This window comes from Odocoileus virginianus, unplaced genomic scaffold (genome assembly GCF_023699985.2).
Source record: "Odocoileus virginianus isolate 20LAN1187 ecotype Illinois unplaced genomic scaffold, Ovbor_1.2 Unplaced_Contig_12, whole genome shotgun sequence".
Lineage (NCBI taxonomy): Eukaryota > Metazoa > Chordata > Mammalia > Artiodactyla > Cervidae > Odocoileus > Odocoileus virginianus.
In genome coordinates, this window is record NW_027224329.1 from 2045582 (window position 1) to 2066498 (window position 20917).

Genomic DNA, 20917 nt, shown 5'->3' on the forward strand with positions numbered 1-20917 from the left:
CTAGGACTCTGTACAGTCCTAGGAAGTGGCGGAGCAAGAATGAAACTCAAGTCTTCTGACTCCCAGTCCAGTGCTCTTACCCCTGCACTAAACAATTTAATTTCTAAGTTGTTTATTAAATATGTAGCCAACACCAACCCCTAGATTAAGCCCATGCATCAGGTTACATCTTAGAACAATTGCAATGCAACTGGAGAAGATCCAGAGAAGTGCAGCAAAACACGATTAAAGCAGTAGAAAACAGGGCCTATGAGGAAAGACTTTTAAATGAGTTGGGGCTCTTTAGTCCAGGAAGCAGATTAATCACCATTCTCAAGTATAAAGAGTTATCATAAAGAAGGCACTGACCAACTGTTCTGGAGGCCTAAGGATAGTACCAGAGCCAACAAGCTTAACTAGACTAGGGAAAAAGTCAATCAGAAATGACTTATTACAAGGAGAGAGGAAACTGGTGGAGAGTAGAATCTTACCAGCTGGGGCTGTGAAGGTGAGGCTATTCTGAATTAGTGAAAAGTCAGATCTAGAATAGTTTTAAGACTGTTTTCAGGAACATACAAATATTCCAAGTTAATTCTCTGTGAGGATAAGTAAATATCCTTACAGAAAAGGAGTCCCCAACCCCTGGGCCACAGATGGCTACCAGTCCATGGCCTGTTAGGAACTGGGCCACACAGCAGGAGGTGAGCAGCAGGTGAGTGAGTGAAGCTTCATCTGTATTTACAGCCGCTCCCCATAGCTCGCATTACCGCCTGACCTCCACCTCCTGTCAGATCAGTGGTTTTACTAGATTCTTATATGAACGCAAACCCTACTTTGAACTGCGCATGTGAGGGATCTAGGTTGCGTGTTCCTTATGAAAATCATCCTGAAACCACTCCCCCACCCCACCCCGGTCTGTGGAAAAATTGTCTTCCACAAAACTGGTCCCTGGTGCCAAAAAGGTTGGGGACCACTGTTATAGAAGACTTATTTTAATAAATAGGTAAGAATATTTCCTAATTGCCTGTTCTTTGGATATCAGAAAGGTTGTCTCCTTAAAGAGACTTAAACATCAGCCCTCAGTCTTTTTTTTTTTTTTTTGGCCACACCATAGCACGTGGGATCTTAGTTCCCTGACCAGGGATTGAACCTGTGCCCCCTGCAGTGGAAGTGCAGAGTCTTAACCACTGGACCGCCAGGGAAGTCCTCCCCTTCAGTCTTTACTGTGTTTTTATTTTTCCCATAGACAACTCAAAGGTAAATTTCAGCAAAGCTCCTGCTCGAATTCTAGAGTATGCAAATTTAATAGAGTCCAAACCAATACATTTCAAAGTGCTTTGCAGAAAAAATATAGAATGTCTGATTTCCCCTAGAAATAGTTCAAGCTAAAATCACCTCCTCATGAAAAGTAGTGCTACTTAATGATAGAATCCTCAAGCAGGTCAGTCTCTTAGGTTCCTTTCATTTGATTCTGACAGTCACTTCAAAAACAGTCATTTTAAGAAATGAAACAAGCAAGTTAGTAAGTTAGTATTCTAAAGATAACAGTTTAAACAAGATAAACAATACTAGGGGACCTTGTCAAGTGTGAGGCTCTAACACAAAGAATGCATTGCTCACTCCAAAATATGTCTAGTAATTGGGGGGTTACTTAGAGCACTGTCACCAATGGCTAGACCCAGGTGGCGCTAGTGGTAAAGAACCCGCCTGCCAGTGCATATTAGACATAAGAGGCTCAGGTTCGATCCCTGAGTCAGAAAGATTCCCTGGAAGAGGACACAGCAACCCACTCCAGTATTCTTGCCTGGAGAATCCCACGGACAGAGGAGCCTGGCGGACTGCAGTCCGTAGAGTCTCATAGACACGACTAAAGTGATTTAGCATGCACAGAGCACTGTCACCAATGGCTAGACCTCTCTCAAGTGAAGTAAAAATGTTAAAGGCTTATGTCTTCTCCTGACTTGACCCCCAACTCAGCACATAGTGGTTCTCTCCAGTTCCCCTCCCCCTTTGGCTCCCCCTTTGTGCCAGCCTTTCCTCTCAATGATCCCTGTACAACCTTTAGCTAACTTGCCAGTTCATATGCCAGTCTGAGGGTATCATCTCCTCTTCTTAGAATATTGTGTAGTATAGCTGAATAAACACACTTGGGAACTGAACAGACATGACTTTAAGTCCTAACTCCCTCACCTTCCTGTTGCATGACATTGAAGAAAGCGAGTTTTTTGAGGCTCCATTTTCTCATGTTAAAAGACTGTTCCACTACCTTCCTTTCATGGGGTCCTCATGTGTTGTGAGGATCAAAGTAACATGGAGAGCACCTGACACCATAACTATCTTCTCATGAGTAGTAGGGTTCTGTGTGTATGAAAATGAGTTATTCAGGGACTGTTGCTCTAGAACAATGTCCTCATGGATCTCCCAAGATATCAGTTGAATCTAAGGTCTTATGAAAACAGAGTCTAAGACTTGAGCTATTCTTAGTTCTCACTAATATGTTTAGCATGTTAGACAACCTGTTTTTTTTCCAATGTAACATTGGATAACATACATTGATTGATAAGTGCAAGGACTATTTGAGAATTAACTAGATTTTTCATCATCACTTAAAATAATTAAAGGCACTCAAGCCTTGAACTCCATATGACAGCTGGGCATTTTTAGTAACAAATATGTTTTAAGTGCTTATAATGTTCCAGATACAATTTTAATCAATGTGGGTGGATATGAGCCCAATTCTATATCTCATGTGAGTTAATCTTCATATTAGCCCCATAAGGCAGATGGGAATAGCATCTCCATTTAACAGATGGAAGAACTGAGACTTAGAGTTTATAGAGCTAATAACTGGTGAAGCCAGACGTTTAACCCAAGGAGTCTGGCTCCAAATGCTGCTAATCATTGCAGTAATCAGTCCTGCATCTGACTGAGGTTTTCAATAAGAGTAGATTCAACCAGAGGTTAAAAGAGATAAGGACCCTGATGAAGTCTGGAGCAGCAGCTATGCTTACAACCAACCTTGTTAAACAATGAGCATTTCACAAAGATTTTCTCCACTTGATGAGGATCCATATTCCATTAATGCATGGAAGTGACAATGTGCCCCTTAAACCTAGCCTTTGGTGATGAATTCATTTATGATGAACAGGTTCATTTATTTGTGGCACCAAACCAATCTAACTATGCAATGGGCTCCACAAGAGTAGAATAAATTGTGAGGGGTACATTCTCAGAGTGGTATGTAAGTACACCTAGAATTTCCATCTGCAGGCATTCATTCTCAGATAAAGAATCACGATCTTCATTATTTTATCAACAACTGCCCTAGGGGTTGCCCATTTCCTTCTTCCTTGCGAGGGAATCACGTGAACGTAACTGGCAATGTCTGGAAGGTACAGCTCGCCTTCCTTTCATTAACTCCTGGAAACCCAAGCATAAACTAAGACTAGTTCTAAGAAAGCATAAACACCCACAGGATAAGTATCTGGGGTGGGTGCTCAACCCTTCTGGGTCCCTAGACTTGAGCACCCAATATCATCCTTAAACTCAGGTGAGGACTACTGCCTTGAGCTCCATGCTTTAAAGGATTCCTCATATCATAAACACGGAAACAGAAAGATTTTTTTTCTTTTTGTTCTTGAGAGTTGTTGAAAGGTTAATAGCTGGTTGAACATCATGAGGAAAAAGGAAAAGGAAATATAAGGCAAACAGGGATGTCCACATCAGAGCACAAAGGTATATGGGGTCAAGGGCAGGGACAGTGAAGGAGAAAATGGCAACTCATGATGTAGGAAACCAGAGAAAAATGGATGATTTTGTTTAAAAGTGGCCTCCCCAAGTAACTCTAAGTGAAGGGGTTTAGCAGATAGTTTTTCCGGATATCTGCACTCTCTCACTGTATTCTACTTGAATGATGTCATTTTGGAAGACATGGAAAATTGTGCAGGAACCTCAAGTCACAAAAGTAAGCTTTTGTGGGGTGAGGAGCTTGCTCTCCTTGGCTTCTTCCACCTCATCCCAGTTTAGGTAGATCCAGTCTCCATCCAGGAATTCTAAGCCCTGGGCTCAGCTTCCACCCCAGCTCACCCTACCCTGCCCCAACAGGGTACAGCAAATCCCCTACATATGAACAAGTTCCATTCTGAGAGCACATTCATAAGTCCAGTTTGTTCATAAGTCCAACAAAGTTAGCCTAGGTACCCAACTAACACAATCAGCTATATAGTACTGTACTGTAATAGGTTTATAATACTTTTCACACAAATAATATATAAAAAACAAACACAAAAAATAAAGAAAACATTTTCAACCTTTTACTACAGTACCTTGGCTTAGATGATAAAAAATCTGCCTGCAATGCAGGAGGCACAGGTTCAACTCCTGGGTCGGGAAGATCCCCTGGAGGAGGGCATGGCAACCCACTCCAGTATTCTTGCCTGGAGAATCCCATGGACAGAGGAACCTGGTGGGCTACAGTCCATGGGGTCACAAAGAGCTGGACATGACTGAGCAACCTTCACTTTACTTTTACCTTGAAAAGTACAGTAGTACCAGCTACATCACCACTGCTTTTATGCTTGCTTCCAGACATCCTGGGCTTGAAATAAAGATACTGTACTACTGTACTCTATATAGTACTGTACAGTAAAGTACACAAAAACATAACCACTTGTAGTGGATACATGCACATGACAATGTATGCCAGGCACGTAAACTAACTTATATGGTTGGATGTGTGATCACACATTCACATCTTTGAAAATTCATATGTAGGGGACATACTGTATGTGAAATAGAGAATCTCATGTGTGTACCCTTAGGGAAATGAAACTCAAGACCTGAAAGATTGATTTCCTATAAGCGCCTAATTTACAGAACTCTGAGCCTTACCTCCCAACAATGAATATCTGCCAAGAATCTCCTCCCATCCACAAGCCAGTGAACTTAGAACTTGTGCTCTGGTTGGGTGTGGGCCCCCACTTTGTGTTGTTCCTTTCTCACAAATGCAACCCACTCCACACCTTCCACAGACTCCCCTGTAGTTTGCATTTCTTGAACTGCAATTTCTCTGCTATTTCCAAATAAACTCAATTTCTGGTAGCTTGAGCTTATGTCCATTTATCTCTCTATTTAGGTCGACAGGTGGATACACAGACCGAGCCAAGGCATATCTTGCTTTCCAACTTTGTAACATTTAGATGTGTGGTATGCAGTCCTCCATTTGTACTCTCACTATGTGCCCTCAAAAAATTAGGGGTGAGCCTGTTCCTATCTCTCTCATGGCCTAAAAACATAAATGTGCCTGTCAAAATGCCCAGTTTACTCCTGGAGTGTAGGTTTACCTGAATATGATAGGCTCATACACTGTGAATGCAGCTCTTCCAATCACCTATGGTGGTATTTGCCTGGTGAGGCAGGGTTGAGGAGGGAGATTTTGCACACTAATAGAATCTCTTCCTGACTAGCTGAAACACTATGGAAAGTTAATCAAGTATCCAGTAGATCGGATACAGTGATGCTCCCATCATTCTTTTGGTAAGATTTTTATCCCACTGCTATCTCTCAGAAGTGGATACAAGCTACTCCAGAGAATCTTCCCAACAATCTTGCATTTTTTGCTTTATCCAATAGATACTCCTTTTTACCCTATCCAACATAAAAAAAAATGAGAAGGTCAGAGGACATGGTTAGGATAAATCATAGGTCTGAAGGGACAGCGATAGAGAAATTACTCGAATTTTTCCTTCTCCTTTCCATGCCCACTGCCACAACTCACCCTACATCTGATCAGATCCTTTTCAACACTAGAGGTTATCTAAGAAAGATTCTCTGTACTCAGCATTCCAAAGTACTTCAGGAGACCTGCTTTCAGAGGCATGGTTAGAAGCTGTGATTTAAACATTCTTCCACCACCACATAGTGATGGTTCTAAACTTCACATGCAGGTCTGTCTTCTCCATGACATTCACATTATATACTTGGCTGAGTACCAGATAGGAGAGAAAACAACTACACTGGAGACCCCTTGAACCAAAGCAAGATGCCATTTATTTGCCAGTATGTGTCTATAGGTGGAATGAATGCAAAGTCTTTCAGAATCTTCAAAAGACAAAAATAGATAAGGGATTTGGCAGGTGTTACTTACCTGGATTTCAAAGGGCAATCTGAGGCCATATCTTCATGATAGACAAACAAGATGCCACATAGAATAGGACCTCCTGGAGTGGACAAAATTGCTTAGCTACCTAAGAAATCACTGCATAATCAAGAGACAAATCACAAAAAAGAAGAAAGGCAAAGGTGTTAAACCTCTAGAATAGTTACTACAATTTACAAGGAAAATTTTTCAGACAAGGGCCAGTCAACTGTTCTGAGATTAACATCACAAAAGGGCTTATATTCAGAGTACTATACTAGGCACTCTTGGCAGGAACAAACGTTCTCTTTCATTCTTTCCTTTTTAAAATTTGTAATAGCCCTTAGCAACGTGAGTCAAGTTAGAAAGCAACATTTCAACAAAGGTAAAATAATATAGTATATGCTAGGTACATATGGGCTGTAGAATTAAAAGAATTCGAAAAGACTACAGCTTATTTTGTATATGAGTAAACTAATTATAAAATGTAATGTCAGGGACTTCAGTACTGAGGTCCAGTAGCTAAGACTCCATGCTCCCAATGCAAGGGGCCTGGGTTCGATCCCTGGTCAGGGAACTAGATCCCAGATGCTGCAACCAAAGATCCCAAGTGTCACAACTAAGACCCAGTGGAGCCAAAATATATAAATCAATTAGTTAATATAATTTAATAAAATATAAAGTCAAAGAAATGCTGGGCTGGATGAATCACAAGCTGGAATCAAGACTGCATGGAGAAATATCAACAACCTCAGATATGCAGATAATACCACTCTAATGGCAGAAAGTGAAGAGGAACTAAAGAGCCTCTTGATGAGGGTGAAAGAGGAGAGTGAAAAAGCTGGCTTAAAACTCAACATTCAAAAAACTAAGATCATGGCATCTGGTTCTATCACTTCATGGCAAATAGATGAGGAAAAAGTAGAAACAGTGGCAGATTTTATTTTCTTGGGCTCCAAAATCACTGTGGACAGTGACTGCAGCCATGAAATTAAAAGACACTTGCTCCTTGGAAGAAAAGCTATGACAAACCTAGACAGTGTATTAAAAAGCAGAGACATCACTTTGCTGACAAAGGTCTGTCTAGTCAAAGCTATGGTTTTTCCAGTAGTCATGTGAGAGTTGGACCAAGGCTGAGCACCAAAGAATTGATGTTTTTGAATTGTGGTGCTGGAGAAGACTCTTGAGAGTCCCTTGGACAGCAAGGAGAGCTCAAACCAGTCAATCCTAAAGGAAATCAACCCTGAATATTCACTGGAAGGACTGATGCTGAAGCTCCAATGCTTTGGCCACCTGATGCAAAGAGCTGACTCATTGGAAAAGACCCTGATGCTGGGAAATATTGAAGGCAACAGGGGATGAGATAGTTGGTTTACATCACCAACTCAATGGACATGAGTTTGAGCAAACTCTGGGAGATAGTGAAGGACAGGGAAGCCTGGCGTGCTGCAGTTCATGGGGTCGCAAAGAGTCGGACATGACTTAGCAACTGAACCATAACATCAAAGGTCCAAGTGTATATAAGACCTGTGCCTGTCCATCTTCTTCTCCCAGACACATGTTAAGGCCCATATGTGAAAAAAGACTTCCTGTTCCTCTTTGCTTTCCCTGCTCCCCAATCTCCTAATGGGCACGCTTCCAGACATAGATGAATGTAGCCAAGCGCACCCACTGGCTTTCCTTCATCTCTTAGTAGATGAACCCTTTCCATCCCCACCTCCAACCATTCCAGGTTTCTCACTGTAAATTGGCTGCTTCATTCATCCTCTTCAGGAACCCTTTTTATTACCTCACCAATCATGGTGTCCAGTGGTCTCTGTTTCTTACCCTAATGATTTGGTGATTTAATGCTATTATTTAACATATCCTAGACTACCCTAATACATATTTTGAAGCAAAAATACACCCCATGATCCAGTGGCTAAAACTCTGTGCTCCAAATGCAGAGGGCCTAGGTTCAAAGCCTGATCAGGGAACTAGATCTCACATGCCACCACTAAAGATTCTGCATGCCTCAGGATGCACGAAGACCCAGTGCAGCCAAATAAATAAATACTTCAAAATGCACCCCAAAATTGCAGAACAGTGTCCCAAAAGCAAAGCCTCCAGTTGGATTTCTTAAAGATTCTTAACTGCCCATGTTGTTTCTCTGAAGTCCAGACTACTATTTTCCAGGCCCTAAGTGAGTCAGATTCTGTACTTGCAATAAAAACCTTCACCATATTAGATGATTTTAACACTCACTGGCAGCCTTAAATAAACTTGTTCCCCAAAATGCAAAGATATTTATCCTAAGAGTTAGTAGCAGGCCTCAGTATTCTATATTTAGAGATTTTAATCTTTGGCTTATTATAAAAGATGGTCTGATTCTCTGGTCATACTTCACATTAGACTGGCTAGACTGGCTTCGTGAATATTTAGAAGCAAATTCCCTCTGGGAAAATAAAGAGGAAAAACTCATTCAAGATCATTACTTCAAAACAGCAAGACTCTTGTTTATTTCAGATGATAGAAGCTTTGGTCTCACAAAGGAAATCCTCCTGTTCAACCAACAGTTCCCTCCCCCTCCCCCATTTTTAAACATTGTGATACCTCATTATTTACTTGATTCTTTCCTAGGAAGCTTGGAGATTTCACTTTAAAAAAATAAACACAAATTCGAATTAATTTTCATTAAGGAACCTCATGGGAGTCCTTGGGATGACTGGAAACATCCTGGAGTTTTCTAAAGCAAGAGTACAAAAGCCTTGAGGCAGGAGACCTAGCTTTATGATTTCAGAAAGTCACCTTATTGCTCTGTGCCTCCATTTCCTAAAGTGGAAAATGAATGTATTGAATATGATGGTCCCTTCCCGTTCCAACAGGCTATGATTCCCAGCACTGTGAAAAACCAGGTAGGAAGTTCAATTCAAGAACTGTTGACGGAGTCTGATCCCTTTGACCACACACAGTGCTAGATATGTTGGGAGGGGAAAGGACATGTCTTCCATGCTAGGGGTGATAAGGCAATGCAATCATTCTGGAAGGCAGAGTATGATAAGCATCTCAAAATGTGTGAGTCAACTTTCCTGCTTTCTCAGATTTCCAGGCTAGTGACCATCACTGAGAGTTTCTTTGCCGACTGAGAATCTTGCAAGCCTCAACATCAGTGAGCTTTGCTTAGACTTGGAGACCCAGATGAAGGGAGAGATAGAGATGATACGTTCCAAGGTCAGGACACAGCCTGGAAGCTTATCATTTACCTCTGTCCTTAGAATACAGAACAACAAATGTCCCCATTAATAAGAGTTTCGGGTTGATCAAAGTTTTGCCACATCCATATATATAAATATCTCATCAGTCCTTACAGTATCTGGAAAATGCCTGGGGAAAATTCCTATTAATTAAGAATTTATGGCAGTTGGATTTTGATTAACTGAGGTCTGTTTGTTCATCACAAGCCTATTATATCCCTCTCTACTGTTACTGCTGCTCAGATGCCCTTTGCCCAAAGAAAAGTACAATAGGTTGCAGTAAAGACTTATTACATCAAAAGACTTTCTCTCCCACCCATTAACACCAACATTTTAGGATCAAGGCTGGTACCTTATTCTAAAATTATAAAAATATGAACCAGTTCAAAGGGGAAAATAAAATACAAATAGCCTCCTTTGAGTTAACTATACCACTTAAATCAAGTGAGACCTCAGATCCATCCTTTAAAAAAATAGAAAAAAGGAAACATTAACCACTGATAACTATTTTATCCCTCTACAGGCATTGAATCTGTTTTCAGTTGGCACAGGAGGAAAGCACCCTGATACCTGGTCCTTTTACGGCTGATGCTGTGAATGTCCCAGCTAAGCCTTTGTGGATACTGAGGGGTTGACAAGCTCCTAGGGGTTACAATTACTGGCTTGTAAACATTAATGAATTTTTTCAGAATCATTATCCAGATTTATTAGGACAATTTCCCAGATTAAAAGCAACCAAAATATAGCAATTAGAAGGTTCATCACACAGCTTCATAATTACAGGAGTCTTGTCCTAGATTCTAACAGACACTGTAACAAACAGGTTCATAAGGGCTGCAAGAAACACAGTTTACAACAGCAATACAAAAGCTATTTATTGTTATACATTAGGTGCAGAGAGGTACTGTCTGATTCCACTTATAGGAGATACCTAGAATCATCAAATTCATAGAATCAGAAAGCACACTGGTAGATGCCAGGGGCTGGGAGTGGGGGTAGGAAGAGGGAACAGGGAGTTAGCATTTAATGTGGACAGAGTTTCGGTTTAGCAAGGTGGAAATCTGGGGAGATGGATAGTGGTGAGAGTTGCACAGCAGTGCAAATGTCCTTAGTGTAAATGCACTGTACAAAGATGATGAAGATAGTATGTTTTATATTGTGTGACTTTGACCACAATAAAAAAAATTAAAAATGTTACTTATGGTTCACACTCACATTGCCACAGGACCTTTGTATTTTAAATAATTTAGACCCCAAGACTCCCTTATAAAAGAGTCACAAAGCCAATGCAAAATACGTAACTATAAATAAAATGTACAGACTCAAGTTCTTCACTGCACTGACACTGAAGTGCAAAGGCCATTGACTGATCCATGTCAAGGTCTGGACTTCAATGAGACTGAGTGTGGGAAGGAGCCTGTGGTCAGTCCGATGCCACTGTTGGCAACCACCCACTTGGCCCTCTCAGTCAATTTCATCCCACTCCTGTTGGGGCAGTTTGCCTTGTACCCAGATTCGACAGGGTCGAATTTGTCTCTATCCAAAAGTTATAACACATTGACAAGTAAGGGGCACGACTCAATGGGCCCAGGCCAGAGCCTGGGGATGCTGGTGACAATTAGTGTCACATCACTACAGAGGCTTCCTACGTGGCACTAATGGTAAAGAATCCACCTGCCAATGCAGGAGACATAAGAACCGTGGGTTTGATCCCTGGGTTGCGAAGATTCCCCTGGAGAAAGGAATCCCTACCCACTCCAGTTATGTGGCCTGGAGAATTCCATGGATGGAGGAGCCTGATGGGCTACAGTCCATAGGGTGGCAAAGAGTTGGACACGACTGAAGTGACTTAGCATGCAGACAAGCACTAGAGGTAGAGCTAAAGTGGAAGAGATTGGTAGCCAGGCACCACTATTCTCTTAAAAATTAATATAACTACCAAGCGGCTTCCCAGATATACATGTAGCACCAAAACCCTACTCTGAAAAAGAATAGCAATTGACAAATACCTTCTGAAGTCGTCTAGCACTATAGGTAAAAGACCAGAAAGCTGACTGAGTTCTGTCTCAAGATCCCCAGGTGACCTTACACAGTCACCTCACCTTTCATCTGCTGCTGCTGCTAAGTCACATCAGTCGTGTCCGACTCTGTGCGACCCCAGAGACAGCAGCCCACCAGGCTCCATAGGCCCTGGGATTCTCCAGGCAAGAACACTGGAGTGGGTTGCCATTTCCTTCTCCAATGCATGAAAGTGAAAAGTGAAAGTGAAGTCTCTCAGTCGTGTCTGACTCTTCGCGACCCCATGGACTGCAGCCCACCAGGCTCCTCCGTCCATGGGATTTTCCAGGCAAGAGTACTGGAGTAGTGGGTTGCGATTGCCTTCTCCGCACCTTTCATCTACTTAGCCATAAAATAGAAAACTCCTCCCCTGCCTTACCAGAATGATGTTAAGATGAATCAGACAATTTCTCTAAGGTATTCTAAGATTCCCCAGCGAGGGCAAGTCCACAAGCATTATAATTAGAGTCACTGCACCTCATTTCAAAGAGGAGGAGAAAATGAATAAAGAAAGGAACATGTGGTCACTGAGTCCAAGAACTCAAAGAGCATATAAGCTCCTTCTGTAATCTGAGGCAGGTCCCAAGAGAGGGAGACTGACATGGTGAAGTCACACAAGAGTTTGGTGGTTAGGACATGGTCCCCAGATATTCAGAGTCTTCATATTTGTCTTTGATGGTGTGCTGTTAGTTTATTACAATCATCTTAAAGATTTGGATATGTAAGCACTACCAAGAGAGTGGCAAGTACTTTGATTATGGTTTTTTGGTCCTACCATAGTGGGGTTAACTGGTCATCAACAAGAGTGCTGAGTTTAAATTTATGTGCTTTAATTTATTTGCATGCTGTCAGTTGTTCCAACAGTGGAAATTTTGGCTCTCCCTATAACTGGATCATTATTGAGGACAGGGCAGGAAGGGTACTGTCTCTTTCAGAGCTCAGCATTGGCAGGAAGTGTGCCCACTAATCTTAAGAATGGGGACACAGGGGACTTCCCTGGTGGTTCAGTGGTTAAGACTTCACCTTCCAATGAAGAGTATGCGAGTTCCATTCCTGGTCGGGGAGCTAAAATCCCACACACTTCCTGGGCAAAAACCCAAAACATATAATAGCAGCAATGTGGTAACAAATTCAATAAAGACTTTTAAAATGGTCCACATCAAAAAAAAAAAAAAAAAAAGAAAGAAAGAATGGGGACACAGCAAATGGAAGACTGGGTGAACTTATTTGAAAAAATGTTATCTAAAAGATACACACACACACTTGTAGAGGTACATAAGAGGGCAGAATCAGATGCAGTGAAATCTCAGTACTGTTGGGTCTTCGATTAAGAAATGAGGCTCCAGAGACCCTGAAGCAAAGGACTAGGCCCTCTAAGAAGGTACTATAGAAAGCTTCTTAATGGCCGTTCTTAAGTGCCTTTTCATCATTACTATCTCTTCAATAGCTCTGAGAGCCCTTTTCACTTCTCTTGACCTTATTTCAAACTACTGCCTGTGCTTAACTGGAGAACCTCCTACTCAATAAATTGCTTCTCCTCCCTCTTCCTTGGCCAATATAAAATCAATTGTTGCTTGACAGACTGCTTTGTTGCCATTTTCTCAAAGTCCTGAAGGAAAGAAACGCACCTTATTTGTACACACATTAACTTAATTTCAGTCTCACCCACTCAAGCACAGCACAATCCTTCAAACTCAGACCCTAGCCCATTTGCTACTTGCTGTCCATGGCAACCACTGCCAAGCTGCTCAGAGAGAGCTTCAAGGAGTGGCAGTAAAGTGCATCTCCCAACAGAGCCCTTAGCTCTTAACAGGGGGCAGCAGACCCATCTCTGAAGCCTCAGGCATTGGCTTTCATTAGGGGAGGGTAGTGTTGTCCAGGGCTCCTCCCCGGAAGAGTTATGGGCTGCTTCTCACACTCAACCTGTTGAAGATAGAGTACTAATTGTGAAATATTGAAACTAAGTGAAAGTGATAGCCGCTCAGTCGTGACTCTTTGTGACCCCATGGATGGTAGCCCACCAGGCTCCTTTGTCCATGGAATTCTCCAGGCAAGAATACTGGAGTGGGTAGCCATTCCCTTCTCCAGGGGATCTTCCCAACCCAGGGATCGAACCCGGGTCTCCTGCATTTCAGGCAGATTCTTTACCATCTGAGCCACCAGGGAAGGCCAAGACCAAGTGAGAGGGCAGATTTTGCCCACGACAACTTCCCCAGTTGTATTCTTCTCCCATGGTTCTGTCCACTGCAGCTCCCACCACACCCCTTGCTTAACTAACGACAGTCACAGATTTCAACACCCCCGGAGACAATACACATGAACGCCTAGCCACTTCCTAGTGGTCCCTACCACACAGTGACCTACAACTCATTTTCCTCACTTTCTTAACTCACATTAAGAATGCATGCATGATAATCTTGCCATCAAACTATATTTTTTAAAGAAAAAGAACCATGTTCATAATGGTCCAGGAACTGGAGGATTTATGAGCCAAGAGAAAATGGTATTGTTTCTCCAAATATAGAGAAAGCCGTTCAGTCTTCAAACTGTTTTCATGAGTTCCATATTATTGGCTTTGCTCAGGGAGCTTAGCTGAAAAGTTGTCAGATGGAGATGAATTTCCCTTTACTGTACTCCAGAGGAAATGGGGATGGTTTCGTTTGCACTCTCATTGCAACAGAACCCAACACATCGAACAAAGTTGTGTTTTGGTTTTTTTTTTTTTTTTTTGCATACAGAGGACTAGTTCAGACTCAGTTCTTTGTGGAAACTGGAAAGAACCCATTACTCAAGTGTTCTCTTCATAGAATCTACATAAATAAGAATAATATTTGAAGTGGCAGAAACAAGTGAATGCTTTTATCTTCTTAGCTGCGTGAGAAAAGGAAACAGAAGGCTCTTATGCACAATCCTTTCCAGTAGAACTGCTGAAATGTAAAGATATGGTTTCAAACTGTCCTTGAAAGCAAGACATTCCTATGTGTGCTGCCTGGGTCTGTCGTCTCAGATAAAAACTAGTAGCAAGTTTAAAGAAAAGGTGAAAAACAAAGAAGACATGGTTTTGCCTCCAAGGAGCTCATGAGTTCACAGAGAAGCGTCAGGTAGACAGATGATCATGGTCTAACTGCAGTGACAGAAACGAACAAGATCCTAATGGGAATGCACAAGAAACACGCCTGACTTAGAGACCCAGACAGCTTGTTCCTGATGACTTGTTGAACTGAGTCTTCAGGGGCCAATAGTTCACCTGGTTTGGTGAAAGGGGGTGGAAATTTGTATTTGCATAGATATGACAAGCTCCCTTGTCAGAGTGAATGCTAATAAGCAGTGCCAATTAGGAAACAGAGAGTAACTCAGATGTTGTAAAGCAGAATGGTTGAAACTTGATACCAATAAGAACACAGACTACATAGGCCAGAACACAACTCTATCTTTCATCACGACTTTTTGATCCTCAAGAAACGGAATTTTTCTACTAGGAAATATAGTAGCATGATATCTGAAATGAGAAGGTTCTGCTTAGGGATTAAACCACCCCATCATTTTATGATGAAGAAACAGAGGTGCTGAGAGAGAGACTAATACATATAGCAGCCACACAAGCAGTGAGTGAAAGAGAAAGGATTTAAACCCAGATCTGATTCCAGTGTCCAGCTTCCTCGCACCACACCACCCAAGACTACGCCAATACAGGGACCAAACAGATATCTACATATGGACTCCCTTGAAAAGGCCACCTGCCTTCTCACCCCCATCCCGCTTCCCACCCAACTACCTGGAATTAGTGTTTAGGTTAAGAGTCCATTCATAAGAAAATATACTACACCAGAAAGATGACATTTGAAGTCAGTGTAAAGTCTCATCTTTTTTTCCTTGCATTTGGAGTTCTCTTTTTTCTCATCATCCAAAAACAGTGATTGAACACCTGCATACAGGGCACTGTGCTGAATGATATACACACTAATTAGTTTAAACTGAGGCCCTGCCCTCAAGTACTTTGAGTCTAATTGGGACGACAGGACATGTGCCTAGTTTGGGTAAATAATCAGTAGTCTGAGGAAAGGATGAGAGTTAGAAACCTTGTAGAAATTTACGAGTGGGAGTGATCACCATACAAGCAAAGTAGAATACAGGCTTCCTGAGGGCAGGGTGCTTGTTCATATCCCCAATACCTAAAATAGTTTGGAACCTAGTAAGTGCTCAATAAGTATTTGTTGAGTTAAATAAATAGCTTCTTGACGTTTTTCAGGGTGGGGGGAGGGTAGTCCTGGCATTTATCACTTGGAGAATAATTGCCAGTCCTCGGTACACTGCGTACTGTGACTTTTGCCTATGGCACACCTCACAAACTCCCCAGGGAGATGTGTAGCAGCGAAGGCCCAGCCTATGGCTTAAACCTCTGCAAACTCCTTGCAAAGCTGTGCTCTCTGCCACTCCAAACCATGGATGCATGCTTCCCAGGGGTGAAGGCTAATGTGGAGCCAGGGCTTTTTGTTTATTTGTCCCTTATGACCTCAAGCTCTTTTCAGCAAAAGGCACAGCCCTTTGATAGCAATGCAGTTCTGGGAGACACGACTCCATTATGTGCTGGCTCCTCTAACAAGGCAGAACGCAGATTCTGATTTAAAAGCAAGCTCCTTTAATGAGTTTTGGTTAGGCTTAAAGGATAAATAGTTGTGATTACTGTCAGTCGGCATAGGTTATAATCTCTGTCTTAGATGCTTATATTCCATTAATGGGGACTCAAATGGGCATCACAGTACAATTCCCTTTAAAGAGTGGAATCTGGACCAAAAAAGCAGCTTCAAAAACAGTAATTTGTGCATCCCCAAATGGTCAAGGTCTTGGTCTTGCAGGGTTTTGTACTGGGTTATGAGTCTTTCACTTATTTTTATCACTGTACAAATTCTTATTACTGTTGGCTGCCAGAGCTTGGGAAGAGATAGGTAATTAGAACATATCAGAACAGTGAAGGGAAACCAAGCATTCACATAAAAAATGAGAAGTTAAAGCCATCCCACTCTCACTGTGGCTTACACTAACCTCGTGGTACCGCAGTGCTGTGCCAGCACGTAATTTCAAGTCAAAGATTTATATTAACACGAGTGGAGATGGATCTGATTTTGTAGTGCAAAATGCTAACCGTGTGCACTCTGATTTCTTCCCAAAGCTCACAAAGCCGAAATCCCTTTCAGCTCTGTAGGCGCACCTCCTAAGAAATTAGAACATCACGTACCATCACACAGATACAGTGCTGAACATCCTGCCAACTGTCATCCTCTCACCTCTTGAGGGGCGTAGTTCAGAAGGTACTTGGTTTACAGCAGAGTAGAAGGAAAAAAAAAAAAAAAGAGGAACACGCCTAGCATGGCCATATACGCAAAAACCACAACTCTGATTAGGAGCCTTTCCTGGATTAAAGCAAGAATAAATACCGCCTTGTAGAGCTTTACAAATATTTTTTTCAAAGCAGTTTTGCACAGCATCTCCTTCGATCCTCTGAGGTTGGTAGCATTCATAGTGTTTTCTCCATTATGTAGATGAAAAACGGACATAAGGTTAAATAACTTGCCTGAGATCACATAGGTAAGAGCACTGAATTCTTGTTTCCAAAAGAGCTATGCCCACTCTATATCTAGAAGGACACATTTGGACAGCAGCCATGGAAGTCTTGCTATACCATCTTAACTATGTCCTGCTCCAGTCAGTTCCCCTGCTTTTGGAAAGATAAGGCAAATAACCTTTACTTTAGGCTTGGGCATTTCTCTTTCCCCCTTCATCACTCTGTTTCCTGAAAGAACAATTAAGATCCATCTGGGACTAATTATAGTGATTCTTGAATTTGAACCTGCAGCCATTACCCAATTGAGGTCACTTATTTTAAATTAACTTGCCTGGTCAGAACACAGGTTTGGTTATCTTCAGAGCCCAATGCAGATAGGCACCAGCTCACTCAGACTTTTAATTAACCAGCTAAATAACCTGCACTGTGACAAACTGCCTATGATGTGATGGAGTCGTTCATTTGCATTCAGACAAGGATCAAAATGCATTGTCAGAGCTTCAGGGACTGAGTCCTAGAAACCTGCACAGTCTCTTGTTCAAGGCTGTGAGCCTGTTGCCTTTGGTTCCTTCTAATTAGTTTTCCTGTGCTTTTGTTCAGATTATCCAACATTCATCACAAGTGCAGCCTGTGATTAAACAATGACAACTCGTGTCATATGCTGATAGGGAATCGAAAATTGGAGTCATAATCGTATGAACCAAGCCCACGGCTTTAAGAAATAATTAGGGGAAACCAAAGGAAAATTCCCAGGGTACCCCACAATAAAGGAGAATTTCCAAAGATTCAGGCTATAACTGCTCCTCACTTAGGTAATAATACATAATAACAGGAGGTGCTCAGTCTTTATTGAATTGAATCCATAGTGGGAGCTGATCATTCCACAGGAACCACGATAGCTCTTATGATTAGTAATTATTATTATGACTGCTCACACTTAGTGATTGGGCTTGGAGTCAGACACATCTGATTTCGACTCCAGGCTTCACCATTTCCTGCCTGTGAGGCCTCAGGCAAATCAGCCAACAGTTCTTTGTGCTTCAGTTTCCTAACATGGAAGATGAAATTGATAATAGTGCCTAACTTGCAAGGTTGTGGTGGGGATTTGATGAAATAAGACATGTTAAAAAAATCACTTTCCACAGTGCCTTGTACACAGTAAGTGCTCAATAAATGTTAGCTTATGTTTGTTTTCTGTCCTATTCTACCACCAGACCTTGTCCAGGGCATCTTCCCACCTGGGGTCCTCCTTCCCTTCTCTCTGCCAAAAACAATTCCCCGCATCATTCAACATGTAGTCTAAAAGATATCTTCCTCTCCAGGGGGAAAGCCTTCCAGCGTCTGAACTTGGTCAATGCCCATCCCCTTTACTTTTCTAGATTTTGTATTATTTTAAATGGCACCTTCGATCTACTGCTTCATGAGCAATGTGGACTTTTTTCCAGGGTGTACTTAAGCCTTCCATGTTAGAAACCTTAAGTACCACATTGGTGCCATACAATGGGGGTACAAGTTGAGTAAAGAGAGAGGGGTGGGGGCTTCCTGGTGGCCCAATGGTCAAAACTCCATGCTTCCAAAGCAGGGGGCCTGGGTTTGATCCCTGCCCTGTCGGGGAAGTAAGATCCCACATGTTGCATGGTGTAGCCAAAAAATAAATTAAATTACTTTACAAAAAACAGAGATGGAGGCATAAAGGGAAGTAATATTGCTTCAGCCCCCTTATATCTCGAGCCCTCTGCTGGGAATTCTGCATTTATGCCTTACAATAACCATAATGCAATAGGTGTCATTATGAGCCCTACTTTACATATGTGGGAAGTGAGGCTCAGTGAGGGAAATGACTTGTCCAAGGTCACTCAGCTACAATGAGGAGAAACTGGTGTTCTAGGTCAGTCTGATTCCATAGGCCACTCCCACCACCATCACACTTTACTGCCTACCTCATTATTTTTATCAATTGCAGTGATGCAAATCAAAGCAATATGTGGATAACAGAGTGCAACATATGTGACATAAGGTCATTGCAGTTATAGCAGATGCTGTTGGTGCTCCCCCCCCCCCCGCACCACCTTGATGGGCACTAGCCTTTTTTATACATGCCAACAGCATCCTATCGTCAGCACGTGCTGTTCTCACTTGAAGTCAGATAAATCAGACAAAGTCAGATAAATCAGTGTTGGGGAGGAATTAATCCTCCTGACAGAAGCTACTAGCTAGTGGTGAATGGGAACTGAAAGACACAGACTTCGACTTCCTGGCCCTTCAGATAGGTGAGCAGCAGACCACCCCCAGAGGTGCTCAGACCCCCCTGTTCGTCAGTGCACCTGTGCTGGCTTCTTTCCCTTGGCTGTCTCATGTCCTCACTCCCCTACCCGCGCATCCTGGAATCACTCCCCAGTGAAATCACTGGTCCTCTAGTCTCTGTCTCAGGCTCTACCCAGAAATTCCTCCTTTGGCACCTTTCCCAGGCGTCTGTGCAGGTGTCCTCAGGCTGGCCCCTGCCTGCCCAGGGCTTCCCAGGGCAGTTCTCCAAGGGTGTACCCCATGAGTTCAATATCTCCCTTCCTACTCCTTTTCATGAGACTCAATCATGGACGATCCTGCTTTTAGTTTTTCAAAGTGCATTTACTATCATACGGATAGCTAGTTCTTTAAGTTCGGTGCGCATCACAGTAAACTGTGTGTTGAAACACAGACTCCAGGGTCCTAAACCAGACTCCGTGAATCAGACCCTCTGAAGAGTGGTGCCCGGGTACTTGCACCTTCACAGACACCCAAGGTGACCCATGCCGCCCCAAGGCTGAGCCTCCAAGGAAGCTGGATTGTGTTCCTCAGTGTTCTCTCTACTGCCACAGCCTCTGTGGATTCAAGTGAGAAAGCCTTGCATAGCCATGCCTCCCTTGCTCCTGAAATGAAGTGTAGATTGGCCAGGTCCAGTTGTTACTGTCAGAGTGGGGCGATCCAAGACCCCTGAGTAATGGTGTAGACATCCATCTTACTGACCGTGCCAAATTTCTGCTCTCACCCCTCTCACTGTCCCCCCACCCCCATTCTCTTCTGTGGTAGAAACACTGTGACGCCTACACATGAAAAGTTAGGTGATGACCTGCGCTTCTTTGTCTGTGGGCAGAACCATCCCCTGCCCCCCCACACACATCTTCTTCCGAGACACACTTTCCATGTGGTTTGGATTCATGGTCCTGATCAATGTTGGAGGCAGGACAGTGGCAGGTGGCAGTGTGAATTACTTTGCTGTTGGTTTACCCCCAGTTCAGTTCACCCCTCTGCTCTAAGTGCAAACCTCAGTTCCTTCCCTGAACCTCCAACCAAGAGCTCTCCAGACCAGTGCCCTCGATACCCCTCCACACCAAGTTCTGATGTTTCTCCAAATCCCTCACCCCATGCAGCAGGAAACTACATCTCTCCATTTTAATAGTGAGGACATAAAATCAGGGAAGGTTTCATGGAGGAGGCTGCATATGCAGTGTGCCTTGAAGGATAGATGTGATTGCCACAGAGAAGGATAGATAGGGGAAACATCACATTAGGAATAAGGAAGGGAAAAATGTAACTAAGATAGGTAGGATAAGCATTGGGCACTGTGTTAGGAGCTGTAGACATTGATACAGCATTTCATTTATTCCTCACTGCAATTCTGTGAGGTAGGTACTAATGATAGACCCATTTTACAGACAAGTTCGTTGAATCAGAGAGTTTAAGTTAACAAAGTCACATAGCTATTAAAGGGCAAAGTAGGGACCTAAACCCAGGTAGTCTAGCCTATACTCTTGACCACCCTACTTCACTGCCTCTCAACTATTATGTTCCCTGTTTTACAGCTGGAAAATTGAAACTGAGAGGTCAAGTAACTTGCCTAATGTTTCACAGCTTGGACTTGGCAAAGCTGGGATGCACTGCCCTTAACCGATCACCTTTTCTTTACTATAT

The 20917-nt window shown here is 42.6% G+C and overlaps 1 protein-coding gene and 1 non-coding gene across 2 annotated transcripts in view; one reads left to right on the top strand and one right to left on the bottom strand.

The window, feature by feature from the left end:
* Positions 1-20917, top strand: part of GRIA3 (glutamate ionotropic receptor AMPA type subunit 3) — a 292117-nt gene that overhangs the window by 147763 nt on the left and 123437 nt on the right. The gene's annotated exons all lie outside the window — the stretch shown is intronic.
* On the bottom strand, positions 1109-1181 carry TRNAG-UCC (transfer RNA glycine (anticodon UCC)). The gene has a single exon. It is a non-coding gene; the product is annotated as a tRNA-Gly (tRNA).